The sequence below is a fragment of the Grammomys surdaster genome, unplaced genomic scaffold (genome assembly GCF_004785775.1).
Source record: "Grammomys surdaster isolate TR1022 unplaced genomic scaffold, NIH_TR_1.0 125600, whole genome shotgun sequence".
NCBI classification, from domain to species: Eukaryota; Metazoa; Chordata; class Mammalia; order Rodentia; family Muridae; genus Grammomys; species Grammomys surdaster.
The window spans coordinates 1,007,472-1,020,340 of record NW_021620443.1 but is presented as its reverse complement, the minus strand read 5'-3'; the positions used below and the strand labels follow the sequence as shown (position 1 = coordinate 1,020,340).

Here is a 12,869-nt window from a genome sequence, read left to right as displayed (position 1 = left end):
AGAGAGAGAGAGAGAGAGAGAGAGAGAGAGAGAGAGAGAGAGAGAGACCTCTTCTCCTCTTTGCTCAAAAATCTCAATTCAATAGAGACATTTCAACTTTCTGTCCTGTTGGATTTTTTTCCTATGGCTGTGTTATTTCACCATTTTTCATCAAATACTCAAACTCTTTTCCAAATAAAAGAGATCTAGGAAAGAATCACTTTGGCGCTACACAGGTGACACATGCTAGGCAGAGCTGGTAAAATGAAAACCAACCAGGACACTCATTCACCCTCAGCCTCTCTTCGCCTCTCTTGACCTCTCTTCGCCAGCCCTGAGCACAAGAATTGTCCAATAAAAAACGATCAAGCTTTACTAGAAGTGGGCTCTACGCAGTATTCCCAGCCACCATGGGCCGGCCCTTGGTCTAACACTGGGCTTCCCTACCTGGCTGTTTGCTCCCCAGAAGCCCACAGTGTTTGGCCATATTAATCTCATTAACCTTCCCTATCAGTTTCAGCAGCAGTGAAGACTTGAGAACGTGGAGTTCCTGGCAGAGAAGTCGAGCTCTGGCTCCCTGCCAGTACATTTGAACATTTGATCTGGCTCCCCAGGCCCCTTCCAGGAGCTTTTTTTTTTTTTCCATAGGAAGAGAGCACAAACAAGAGAGCCTTGCCATACGAAATGCAGCCATGTGTGACTCCAAGCTTTGCTCCCCTCCCTTCTCTTGCCAGAATGTTCCCAGTCCCCCGGTCCTTAGAGCAGAGGGAGCAGGCAGCTGAGCTTATGATGCCTGCCTTTCTCTGGGGTCGGTCAACCATGCAACACCTTGGGCACAGTCCCCTAAGCAGAGCAGCCTTTAGGCAAGAGATGGAAAGAGGAAGGGGCTGGGGGAGGGGAACAGAAGGCCTTCCTCATCAGCAGGTCTATAAGGCCAGACAGGGTGGTGGGGGCTTCTAAATACTTCCTCCTGTGCAAATGTTGACAGTAGACCTCTGTTCTTTTAGGTTTCCTAGATTAGAAAAACAAAAACAAAGAAGTCTCTAAATCAGTGGTTCTCAACCTGTGGGCCTCGACCCTTTCACGGAGGGGGGGGGGTCACCTAACACCATCAAAGACACAGAGATTTGCATTACAATTCATAACAGTAGCAAAATTACAGTTATAAAGTAGCAACAAAAAATAATTTTATGATGGGGGGGTCACTACAACGTGAGGAATTATATTAAAAGTTTGTAACATTAGGAAGGTTGAGAACCACTGACCTAAACAGACTTGACTTGAATGGATTCAGACCCTGACATCATTTCTCTGGTTTAAAAAAAAAAATCAATTTTCTATTTCACAGGGTATTAACAACCTGAGAATGAAAGGCCCAGTAGTGACTGTATCACACTGTGAACCTGGAAATGGAGCTGGTTCCTTCCTTGTTGATAATCATGTCAAAAGAGATATGCTACTGCTTCTTAATTTTAATTTAATTTTATTTATATATGTGTGCATGTGTCTGGGCAAGTGTACATGCACACATGTATGAAGGTGCCTGCAGAACGCACAGAGTGCATTGGATCCCTCTGAGCTGTGGATATATGTGTTTGTCTTCTACTTGACACGGGTATAGGGATCTAAACTCTGGTCCTCATGAAAGAGCAACTAGTGCTCTTAATTTCTGAGCCGTCTTTCCAGCCTCAATATTGCCCTTATAAGAAGCAATATTTCCCTTAAAATTAATACTTTGGGGTTGAAGTTCCATAGTAAAGTTCTTGACTGCATGACTGAGACCCTGGGTTCCATCCATAGCTTTGAAAGAAAAATTCAATTAATGTTTGAAGAAAATGGAAACTCTTAAATATAGGTATCAGTTGCTTGTAAAAAAAAAAAAGGTAGTTTTAATGAACTGGGAAGGTTTAATTTGTAATTTAAAGTATTTGCTTTGATTATGTTTAATTTAAAACATGTTATCATTAAGTATATGTCCCAATGTACTTAACTACTTTATTTTAAATGGCAGTGTTTCCACTTCTTTACTGTGTCTAAACTAGTAGAACTTCCAAAGTCCAGGCCCCTTAGAAGCTTTCTAATCCCCATGGCAACAACTTTCACATCATTCAGAAACAGCGGTGCTCAGCACCCCTAGGGAAATTCTTCCATCAGCTTGGCCCACACCACTGAAGTAGGCACACTGGCAAGGTGACATCACCCTGAGCTCCCAAGCAGCAACTCCAGCCATTTAGAATTGGGACAGCATGCTGCTTAAGAGATTCTTCTTCCTACTGAACCTTTAAGAAGGCCAGTTTCTGCTTATTTTTAGTTTAGAACTATGTACAAGTTTAACTATATGGTTACATAAATTCTTCTTTGAGTTTTGTTTGCAACCTTTTCAACCTGCAGAGCTGTGTAAGTCTCCTTTCTGTTGCTGGGACAAAATGCCCTGCCAACGGTAATTTGCTATACCTTAGGAGTTCCAGAGTAGACACTAGCCCATCATGGCAGGGAAGGCCTGGCAACTAGATCCAGGCCATTGGCTCGCATTGCATCGTCAATCCAGCAACAGAAAGCAAAGGGGAAGTGAAAACAAGCTTTCTGCTCTCCAAGCCTACCTCTAGTGACACACTTCCTCCTACTTGGCAAGGCTCTACTTACCAAAGGTTCTAACTTGCCCAAATGGCAATCACAAGACGAAGACCCAATTATTCAACTACAGCACCTGTGGGATACATTCATATTCAAACCACAAGCGCCAGTGCACTTTATCAGTAGCAACTGCGGACACATAGTCCACAAAGTGGTAAATATTATATTAAGACATTCATTAAGTAACTTACCCTTCTTCTACCACAACTCTGGCTTAAAATTTTTCAGTAACTGTAGGGCATAGTTCTGCTGCTTTGATTGAGACTGCTTGTGAACGCTGAAGTTCCTGTTGTCCGATTGGTTCTTGATTGATCAATAAAGAGGCCAGCGGCCAATAGCTGAGCGGAAGAGGCAGGACTTCCAGGTTCCCGCAGGCAGACTAGGAGAGGCAAGATTTGGAAAGGGAAATCCGCTTGTTTCGGAGGGAGAGAGAGTTCCCAGCCACGTAAAATCTTGGGTGGTGTGGCCATCGGCTGCTTCCCTGACTGAACCTGGAGTAGCAGGCAGGAGATTAGAAACACAACTAAGCTGAGGACAGATTTAGGGTGCTGAGCAAGCAGAAGGTAGCCTGGCAACTAAATTGAGGGCAGATTTAGAGGTGTTGGGCAGGGAGTGAAGGCAAGGGCATGTTAGCTGCGAGAGGCTTAGAAGTGCCCGATCATTGAGCTAAAAAGCATATTAAAAATAAGCAAGTGCACGTGTGTGTGTGTGTGTGTGTGTGTGTGTCTTTTATCCGCAGATCTAAGGGAACCAGGGCGGTAGTTGGTAGTGCAGTCTGTTCAGAGCTTAAAGCAGGGGAGTAGAAAGTACAGGCTCCAAGTAACTTCATGTCTAATGAAGAATAAATCCTGTCTCCTATACAGTGTCTCTTTGCCTTCTTCTTGTTTTCTATTCCTTGTGCCCGGGAGTTTTTGCTTTCCGGGGATTCTGCATGTACCTAGGCTTGTCTCTGGGTTTGGAATGACATGCCACCTCTTGTATGCTTTATTTCTTCTCTTTACTTTGGGCTCAGCTAAAATACCAATGCCCCACAGTGACATTATCTGATCATGCCATTAGGAGATAAAGCCATGTTTCTTTTGTTGGCCTTACCAGTATTTAGCATGTAGCAGGAACAGAATCTATGATTCTGTTATGTTAGCTGTTAGTTATGTTGTGTCTATGGAATGATAAAAAAAGGGAAGAAGACACAATATTAACTTGAAGTCTGTAGAAATTGAGTAGCACTCATACTACACATATTCAATACATGTGATTAAAGACAATATTAACTTATCAGTCTGGGAACGTTCTAGATTCTTCAAGGTCAAATCTAAGGTCATATATTGACCAGACCTTGAAATTCATCAGTTCATAGGATGAAATCAATTATTCTTTTACACAGCACTGTGGTATTATTAGACAGTGCAGGATAGCAAGATGCTTTGTTTTGGGTGGTAATGAAGAGATCTAGACTTCCTCTGGAGTAGCACTTGAAGCCACAGGACATTGCTTGGTCCAGTGGGGGATGCCAGCACAACTCAGTGCCATCCCATTTGAGGAGAAAGCAAAGGTCCAGGGAGAACCATGTCATTGAAGCCATGCAGAGTTACTCACATACTTGGGCTCATGTTTCACTGTTTAAGAATGTTTAAGAAGAATATGGGAAAGGCAATTGAGTGCAGTGAGAGACACAGATGTGCAAACTTCTACATTCCCAAGAGGGCCCCAGCTCAGGAGTTTCTTTCCATGAGTTTTTGAGCAAAGTTCTTAGCATCCCTAAGACTCAATTTGATCACCTTTCAAGTAGGAGCTACCATTTCTTAATTATAGTATAACTATTAGAATTAAATTCACAAATTCATATGAAGTTCTAAGGGATGTTAGTTTGTTTGCTGTTTATTTGTAAGGAAGAAACACTTGACAAAATTATTTATTTTTGTTTCACTCAGTGTTCTTAGTGTACCTGATAAACCTCCCGTCTCCTCATCCTGAGGAGTTAGAGTTCTCTGGGCTCTTAAATGCCACTGCTGCCTGAAGTCTCCTCCAAGCAACCCACGTTCTTCCTCCATTCCTATCTCGTCCTTGTTTCTCTTTGTTTATGATGTGTGGTGGTTCCCGTCTCAGGAGCATTTCTCTTGCTGATTAGGCTGTGACCGCCTCCCATAGCAGATACTGCTGGCAGCTGCTAACATCTCACCCAATGGGGCTTCACTATACACACTCAACACACACTCTTTGATTTATTGAAACGGATTAAAGTCAGCTCTACGTGAACTTAGAAAAACAAATTATTCGGAAGATTAGTTCCAAACATTTGTGGATTCCACCTTTTTTTTTTTTTTAACTAGTAAAACGTTCTGCTTATATGTTAGCCATCCATGGCTAACTTACCTCTTTCTGTAGAAAAAAGTTGAAATGTGGCTACTATTATATAATACACTGGGACTTCTGGTAACTCAGGATATTCCCTTCTGGGTGGTGTTTATTCTATGCCACAAACACCTGAATTACTGAAACTGGAGTCAGTCCCATGTTCCCTGGTTGGGTTCTAGTACCTTGTGGACTGGCAAACATGTCTGACAAAAAAAATGTGGGGAATGCTTGGCCTTCCGTTCATCTGAGGATTATGCCATTTTCCAAGAAAAGCTAAATGGCTCATTCATGCTTTCGTCTCTCTTCCTCCAGGCTGGTTTCCTGAGGATATTTCTTCTCCAGGCTGGCATGTTTTCTTTCTTTTTTTTTCTCTCTCTCTCTCTCTCTCTTTTTTAAAGTAGGCTGCAGAAAGCTGAGAATTTTATACTTTTTAAATAGAATGAATTTTGAGTCTGCTATGAAATGAGAACTATTAGCCCTCATTTCATCTATTACAGAGAAAAATACCGTACGCGTGAAGGCCGTCCACTCAGTGGTTCCTGTTGACCATCTCCCCTACAGTGGGGTTGGATCCACATGAAATCTCTCAGCACCATCTCCAGACAGAGCTCACTAATAAGCACCATCAGGTAACTGAGCTGTTATTTTTTTTCTCCTTTCTGCATCACTTTTATCATCAAGAGGAGTGGAGACTTCCACATTTCAAGAGCTCTTTGCACAGGAAACTCTAGTATGGCCTTCACACAGTCTGAATTCTCCAGGGGGGAAGTCATGGAGTGACCTGGAAAACTTGAGCAGAGGAACAAAGCTCCTTGGCCGGATGGCATCCATCTGGGGCTTCCAGCAGGGAAACTGGGAAGTATATGTACCACCGGCAAGCCTGGGGTGTGCTCCAGACCACCTCAATCCTTGAAATCTATTTTCGAAATAGAAGACGTAATAAACTGCATACCTCTGGTCTAAGATCTGCTCCCCTGAGCTATGCCATGAAGTTAAATGCAGAGAAGGAAAATACTTTGTTTGGCTCACCTGGAAGAGACTCAGGCCAGTGAGGACTTGGACACAAAGAAGTTCTGGAAAAAAAAAAATCTCTTGGAGAACAAAAGGCACTACTCAACATAGACAACCTTGCCGCATGTGTAAATGTGTCTCTTCCGAAGTAAAAGGAAGGTTCCCATTTTTCAAAGTGATGAGCCAGACAAGGTTGAGGAGATGGTAGCTTGACCTTTATTCACAAAGGAGTAGAAGCAGTTCACGGTTGTTGAAGAGCAGTCCAATAGAAGCAGTGGTGGTTGTGAATGGCCTCAGGAGCCTCCAAGGCTACAGGCTGTAGAAGCTTGTTGACCTGTGCACATTGAGGTCATGATTTTCTAGGTGCTACCATGTAGCTGATGATTAAAAAGCTGAACAAGCCATAGATATCGCTTTCCCACAGTGTATGGAGAAGATTTCCTTACCTTGTATATAAGGATGATGGAAATAAGTAGTTGGTTCTAAAATACGGTGCACACCTATCATCCCTGCACTAGAGAAGCTGGGGCCAGAAGATCGTGAGTTCAAGTCAGCCTAGAACACATCATGAGACTCTGTCTCAAAAAACAAGCAAAACAAGTAATTGAAGAATCCTGTGGCTGGATGGCGCCCAAAAGTTAACTCAAACGTGTCCTAGTATGAAGAAGAAGCATTACTTTCAGTGAGTTTTGGGATGGGAAGGTTGATGACTATTTGCATAGCATGTTACTCCTTCTAACCAACTGCTGCAGTCCAGATCCCAGGGAGGACACTGAAAGCCCACTCAAAAAGGAAACTAGGGAAAAGCCAAAGATCTATTTATGAGAATAAAGTCAGGGTTGTGAATGTTAAAATAATGCTGGTCGGTTGTCATCTTCAAGACTGAGGCAGTCCTAGGGAGCTCTGAATCCTGCACTGAAGATGGTTGATTTCTTCCAGTTGAGTCTCATCCCTAAGGATGGCTGATTTTCCCCCCTGAAAGGCTGATTCCCACCATTGAGAAGGCTGACACACACACCCCATTAGAAAAGCCAACTATCACCATTGGAACTACCACCATTGGGAAGACTCCCTCCACTGGGAACAGTGAACCCCTCCTTTGGCAGGATTCTGAAACTGCCACATCCCCGCCCCCCCCCAAATCTAACACAGCTGGAGCCTGAAAACAAGAAAGCCATTGATGCTAACATTCGTGGCCCTTGGCCACAGGGTTCTCCACAAATCGGGAAACAGGGAAAGGGTAGGGAAGGCAAATGGAAAGGGTCCAGCCCACAGACTACACATTTCCATCCAAGCATCCATTTCCCTACCTAAACATAAGCTTAACTGGAAGTCCCCAGTTAAGCCAGGCTTAACCTTGGGTCCCAAAAACCCCAAATCCCTGTACACTGAAGGTATTCAACAAGAGATTTATTAAAAGATTAGACAGGAACAATAAAGGAACTGCTTGCCCGATGTTCAACAGTGGCTATGAAATAAAAGACAGGCAACATTTTAACAATGTAAAGCTACTCCTTAGCGGAGTGTTTCCCCATGGTAAATTGAGTCCTAATTTGTCCTTTCTGCCTAAAGCCAAGATACATTCAAAAGACAATAGAATGGGCTAAAATATCTGCAGTTCTATGTATGCTTTAGCTCGAATGAGGAAAAGGTGGAGGGCTACAGCATTTTAAACCACCTTTAAATCAAGACTACAGTAAGTCAGCTTTCTCCAGACTTCCTAGGCCCCAGGACTAAGAGTAAGGCAACAGTTGCCAAGATCGTTCAACATACTGTGCTCAGCCATGGAAAGATGTCAGCAGAGGAAAGATGAGGGCCTTTTTACCACGGGAGCTTTTTTGAGATCAGTGTTGTCTGGATTTGATGACAGGTAATGACATTAACTAATCAGAAAACTAATCACATTTTGGAGCAGTGGAAGCTGAGATCATGATAAGCATAATCAAATCCCTGACTTCAGGGCTTCGGGAATTGGAGGATAAGTTTTCTCCTCGCACAAAGCTTGACCAGATGCCCTTCGGGGTCCTTTGTCTGGATTTTTAGAAGCTACAGATACAAAGGAGAGTCAGAACCTGCTGCGAACAGCAGCACCCAGTGTCTGGATGTGTGTCCAGCAAGACAACTATGCTACAGGGACTTCGTAATGACTCCCAACTGGCTGAAGATATACTTTGCCTTCCTACTGTCAGGAGCTCCATCAAGGTAAGCTTGTGACTTTACAACCCCTATTTCTTCCTCTAAGCCTCTGAAGGCTCCTAAACCTCACCTCCACTTCTGGTTCAGCTGCCCTGGATAATGCACAAGCCACGAGAGCCTCCATTAATTCCTGCATAGTTCTTTAGAACTGTAAACATGTCTGTCCCATTTGCCTTGGCACATGGATGGGAGAACCCAGTGAAGTAGTATCTCCTCGGTTTTATAAACAGTTGTCAGTATAAAGCATACTGCATGAAGCCAAATGAAAGGCCCAGATGTCTGCCACATGAATATCACTGTGGCTAGAAAGATGGGGAATCCAACAAATTATTAAAATAAGATGCCGGGTACATTTCAATGGTCACTGCCCTCTCCTCTGATGCCCTTTTTCCTTTTCTGAGCCCCCTGGGAGGAAGGGGCCAGGCCTGCTCCTTTCAGAGCCTTGTCAGTCTTTAAGGAGACAATAAAGCAAGGAGCTGTGCTGTGGAAATGCCCTAGTCATTCTTCTCAACTGCTGATACTCCCTAAGCCCCAGTGTAAGACTTAAAAGGAAATGAAACCCTAATGTAAACACTGTCCCTGTCCTCTGGAGAATGATCTACCTCCACTTTCTCTCTCACCAACCCACTCATCCCTCAGTTAAAGCTGTTCTGTGTGTCTACCCTCCCTGTTCAGAAACCAAGCCATCACTTAAGAAAGAGAGAAACATTCAGAGACCTGGGTTTCAATTAACTTTGCCATTGATTTTTGTGTAATTCTAGGGAGGCATTATTCTTTGGGCAAAATGGGGGCAAAGAACTCAACGATTAATGGAGGTTCTAATGATGGCATCCAGCCGGTGCTGAGACATTTGCAGTCCTATTCTCTTGGCCCCATGAAAAGGCAAAACAAGGAAGGAACAGGGTTGGAAATGAGGCTCGTTGAACTGCTCCCAGCAAGAAAGTCTGTTGTTCAGACAGAATGACTTTGACAAGTAAAGTGTGTCCTTGACTTTTGGGGAGTGGGGGTGTTTTGGTTTGGTTGGGTTGGGTTGGGTTGGGTTGGGATTTTGCCTTTTGAGACAGGATCTTAAAATGTAGCCAATGCTAGCCTCAAGATCTCTCCTAGGTGTGCTTTTTCATCATCAGACAATTTGAACTTTTGGTGTTTTACATAACTAGGTTCTGTTAGAAAAGTAGTGAATAAGATATATATCCAACCTTGTTTTTCTAAACACTACAATTATTTCATAACTGTGAAAAATCTATCAGGCATACACACACACACACACATAGAAGCACAACAGAAGAAGTCTCTTTGTATGGATATAGTGTATAATGTGTTATGTCACAAGATGTCTACCAGAGGAAGAAGTCTCTATGAGATAGATTTAAAATAACAGACAGTTTAATCAGATAAGTACACAGCATTCATCTCCATCCCCAGCAATATGATCACTGGGTAATGAATGAAGGGAAGGGGTTCTTTGCAGTACACAATAGGTAAAGCAAGCTGTCAGCAGAGACCTTTCCCTGGGGAGTGTCTTCGTTAGGACTTCTATTGCTATAACGAAACACCATGACCAAAATGAACTTGTGGAGGAAAGGCTTTACTTTACCTTACAGCTGGTAGGCTATCATCCAGGGAAATCAGGGCAGGACCCCGGAAGCAAGAGTGATACAGAAGCCATGAAGGAGTACTGCTCACTGGCTTGCTCACAATGCCTTGCTTTGCCTGCTTTCTTATAGTCCCTAGGACCAGCCATCCAGGGTCGACACTACCACAAGGGGATCAACCCTCTCATGTTAATCATCAATCAAAAAAAACCATATATATATATATATATATATATATATATATATATATATATATATATCTCACAGACTTTTCCTTCTAATAGGGACATTTTCCTCAATTGAGGTTTTTCTCATCCAAAATGATCCTAGCTTGTGTCTAGACAGTTGACATAAAACTAGCCAGCACAGGGAGCAGCACAGGGAGTAGAGCAGGACCTACCTCAGGCTCCCACTTCATGGACAGGTAAACCTTTAGAATCAGGGAAAGAAATGAAAGAGGAAACTTAACGTTTGTCTTGAAAGATCTAAGTTTACTCAACTTTCCAATGAGGAATTCAGCCCTGCCACATTCTTACCAAGTTTTGGAAAACCTGATGATGTCATACAGATTCCCTTCTCTAGGAGAGGGAGAAAGGGTTGATAAAATGACATTTCAAAGAAGGATATGGAAAAAGAATTAGAACCAAGATCCTCCTCAAAAACGAATGCAAAAGGCTAATCCACCGTATTTCAAGGCTACGCAAGCAAACCACACAAGACAACCTGTTCCTGGCTGCAAGCCTTCAAATCATCTCTGATCTTGTAGGGATGGGGATACTGAAGTGCCTGTCCTCTCCTAGGAAACAGTAGTTTTGTTGTGTGGACTACCTGGAAGTCCCAGTGCCACAGTGTCACTTAGGAAGCTGATGCTTAAACCTGTGTTGTGTGCTTATATGTCTGTCCTGACTCAAGGGCTTTGTCCATCACACACACTGCAGCATGGGGTCTGCTTTCCAAGCCTTTCATGGATGAGCAAAAAGTCACGTAGTGACGCTCCTAAGATCTCACGTACGGTGAGTCGAACAACCATTTTTGCTGGTTATGCCAAGTTTTCTGTTCCTACAGAAACATAATGATTTAAATATGGAGAATAAAGACTTAGTGTTTTCCTACTGCATTCCTTCAGCATGAACCAAACTAGTGTAGCTTTGGACTGCAAATTCATCGAAATCACTAAATGAATGTAGGTACAAGGTGGGGATAAAGTTTACAATTTTTGAAATGACCGTAAACATACTTCTTTCATTTTGTGCCACGTCTTTGTGTTCGGTGACATTCTTGGCATTGACAATTATGAAATGAAAATATCAGTCAATGTTGGGAGACACCGAGACTGCTCTGCCATCCCAAAGAATCAAATATTCAGCTGAGATGTGATTCTTCATGAAATTTAATTCTTCTAACTTATTAGAATGCAAATTTGTTTTCACACTTAATAAATGGTAAAATTCTGTTTCTTTATGATTTATTAACAGTATTTGATTTCTATGTAATAGAAATAGATATATAGAAATATATATAATAGAAATATATATGAATAAAAAGATTATAGAAGATAGATAGATAGATAGATAGATAGATGATAGATAGACAGATAGATGTACCTATGGACACGGAAAACTTTACTTGGTAAAAAATAGTCACAAGTAGACAGAGTTCAAGAAGCTGAATGCTTTCTCATGTCCCTAGGAAAGGTGCTTGAAACCATTCTCCATTTCCCTATCCGTACATGAAGACAGCTATGCATACCTCACAGGCTTGCTAAGAAGCCAAACAGTTGGGGTGCAGTGCCCGTCCATGCAAGGTCTTTCTGGAGTCATGACAGTGCTTCTCATAGAAAATACTGAGGGTTCATGAAACAGAAATCAAATCCAAATCAGTGCTGCCTGTCAGACACCCAAAGAGAGACGCTTCCACCTGTGCAGGTCTCCTTCATATTGGCTTTTAAGGTAAAAGCTAGTAGTGATAAGGAATCAGGCTCAGGACACACTCAGCACAGCTAACTGGTATCAGCCTGTGGGAACTGACCACAGCTGCATAAAACTCTGGCTAGTCAAGTGTGCTGAAGGAGTGGCTTTGCTTTCTCACCTACAGCGGCACTGTTTGCAAACAGACTCACTCTGTTGGATTCTTCTGGTGATGAGGACAACGTGCTTCTGCACAGCCATTTATTCCTGAGTGGGAGGGGTCTTTTGGCCAAAAATCCGCATACTGAAATTTTTTATTTGCCTGCTATTCAAAGAACAAAGCAAGGTTAAGCCAGTCTCTGGTTTCAGTGGTAAAATGACCATTATGTCTGCTTGAGCACACCATACCTGAATGCCCTGTGACCCTGGGTTAAGAAAGCTTATTTAGAGGGAACTGGTATAGCTACTATCGAGAAAGCCTCCTCTACCAAGCTAAATAGAAAAAGTAATAATAGTAATAATAATTAACAAAATAATAATAGTAGTAATAATAATAATAATAATAATAATAATAAACTTTAACTATATGCAGACAACTGTTATGGGTAAGAATGGGCCCTGTTTGATATGTATCAAAACTAAAATTACAGCAAATCAGAGAGGGCCACACCTAAATCTATCAGCGAAGTTAGCCTAAGCACATCTGCCCACACTACTGTAGTGAAGACCAAACTCACAGTCTAGAGGTAAGATTCTCCTATGCACCGCCTGCCCAGTCCCAAGTTCACCGCCTGCTTAGAATGATTAACCCCGTTCTTCCCTGCAGTGGATCTCACAGAATACACACAACAGAGCCTCTCCCTGGGCCCTATGGCCGGTCCCTTCCTCCTACTCTAGTTTCTCTCTGTCATCAGTGTTGGCAGTCCTCCTAGGCTCCACCCCACATTTACCGGACAACCAGGTATGCCTGACTCACTATAAAAGGGCTACTTGCCTCCTCCGCATTCTCTTGCTCTTCTCTTCTCCTCTTGCTCTTCTTCTTGCTCTTCTTCCCTTACTCTCTTCCACCTCTCTCCCCATTCCTCTCTCTCCTCTCTCTCAAAGTGCTAATGGCCAGCCTCCTCTACTCCTCTCTTCACTTCTCTTCTCTCTCTCTCTCTCTCTCTCTCTCTCTCTCTCTCTCTCTCTCTCT

General features: G+C 42.8%; 1 long non-coding RNA gene across 1 annotated transcript in view; it reads right to left on the bottom strand.

Annotated features, from left to right (window-relative positions):
• The window catches only part of LOC114638402, a 14,055-nt gene extending 11,189 nt beyond the window's left edge, over positions 1-2,866 (bottom strand). Inside the window, exon 1 of the long non-coding RNA XR_003713881.1 lies at positions 2,805-2,866. This is a non-coding gene — a long non-coding RNA (uncharacterized LOC114638402). The remainder of the gene's footprint in view (positions 1-2,804) is intronic.
• Positions 2,867-12,869: the final 10,003 nt, after the last annotated feature.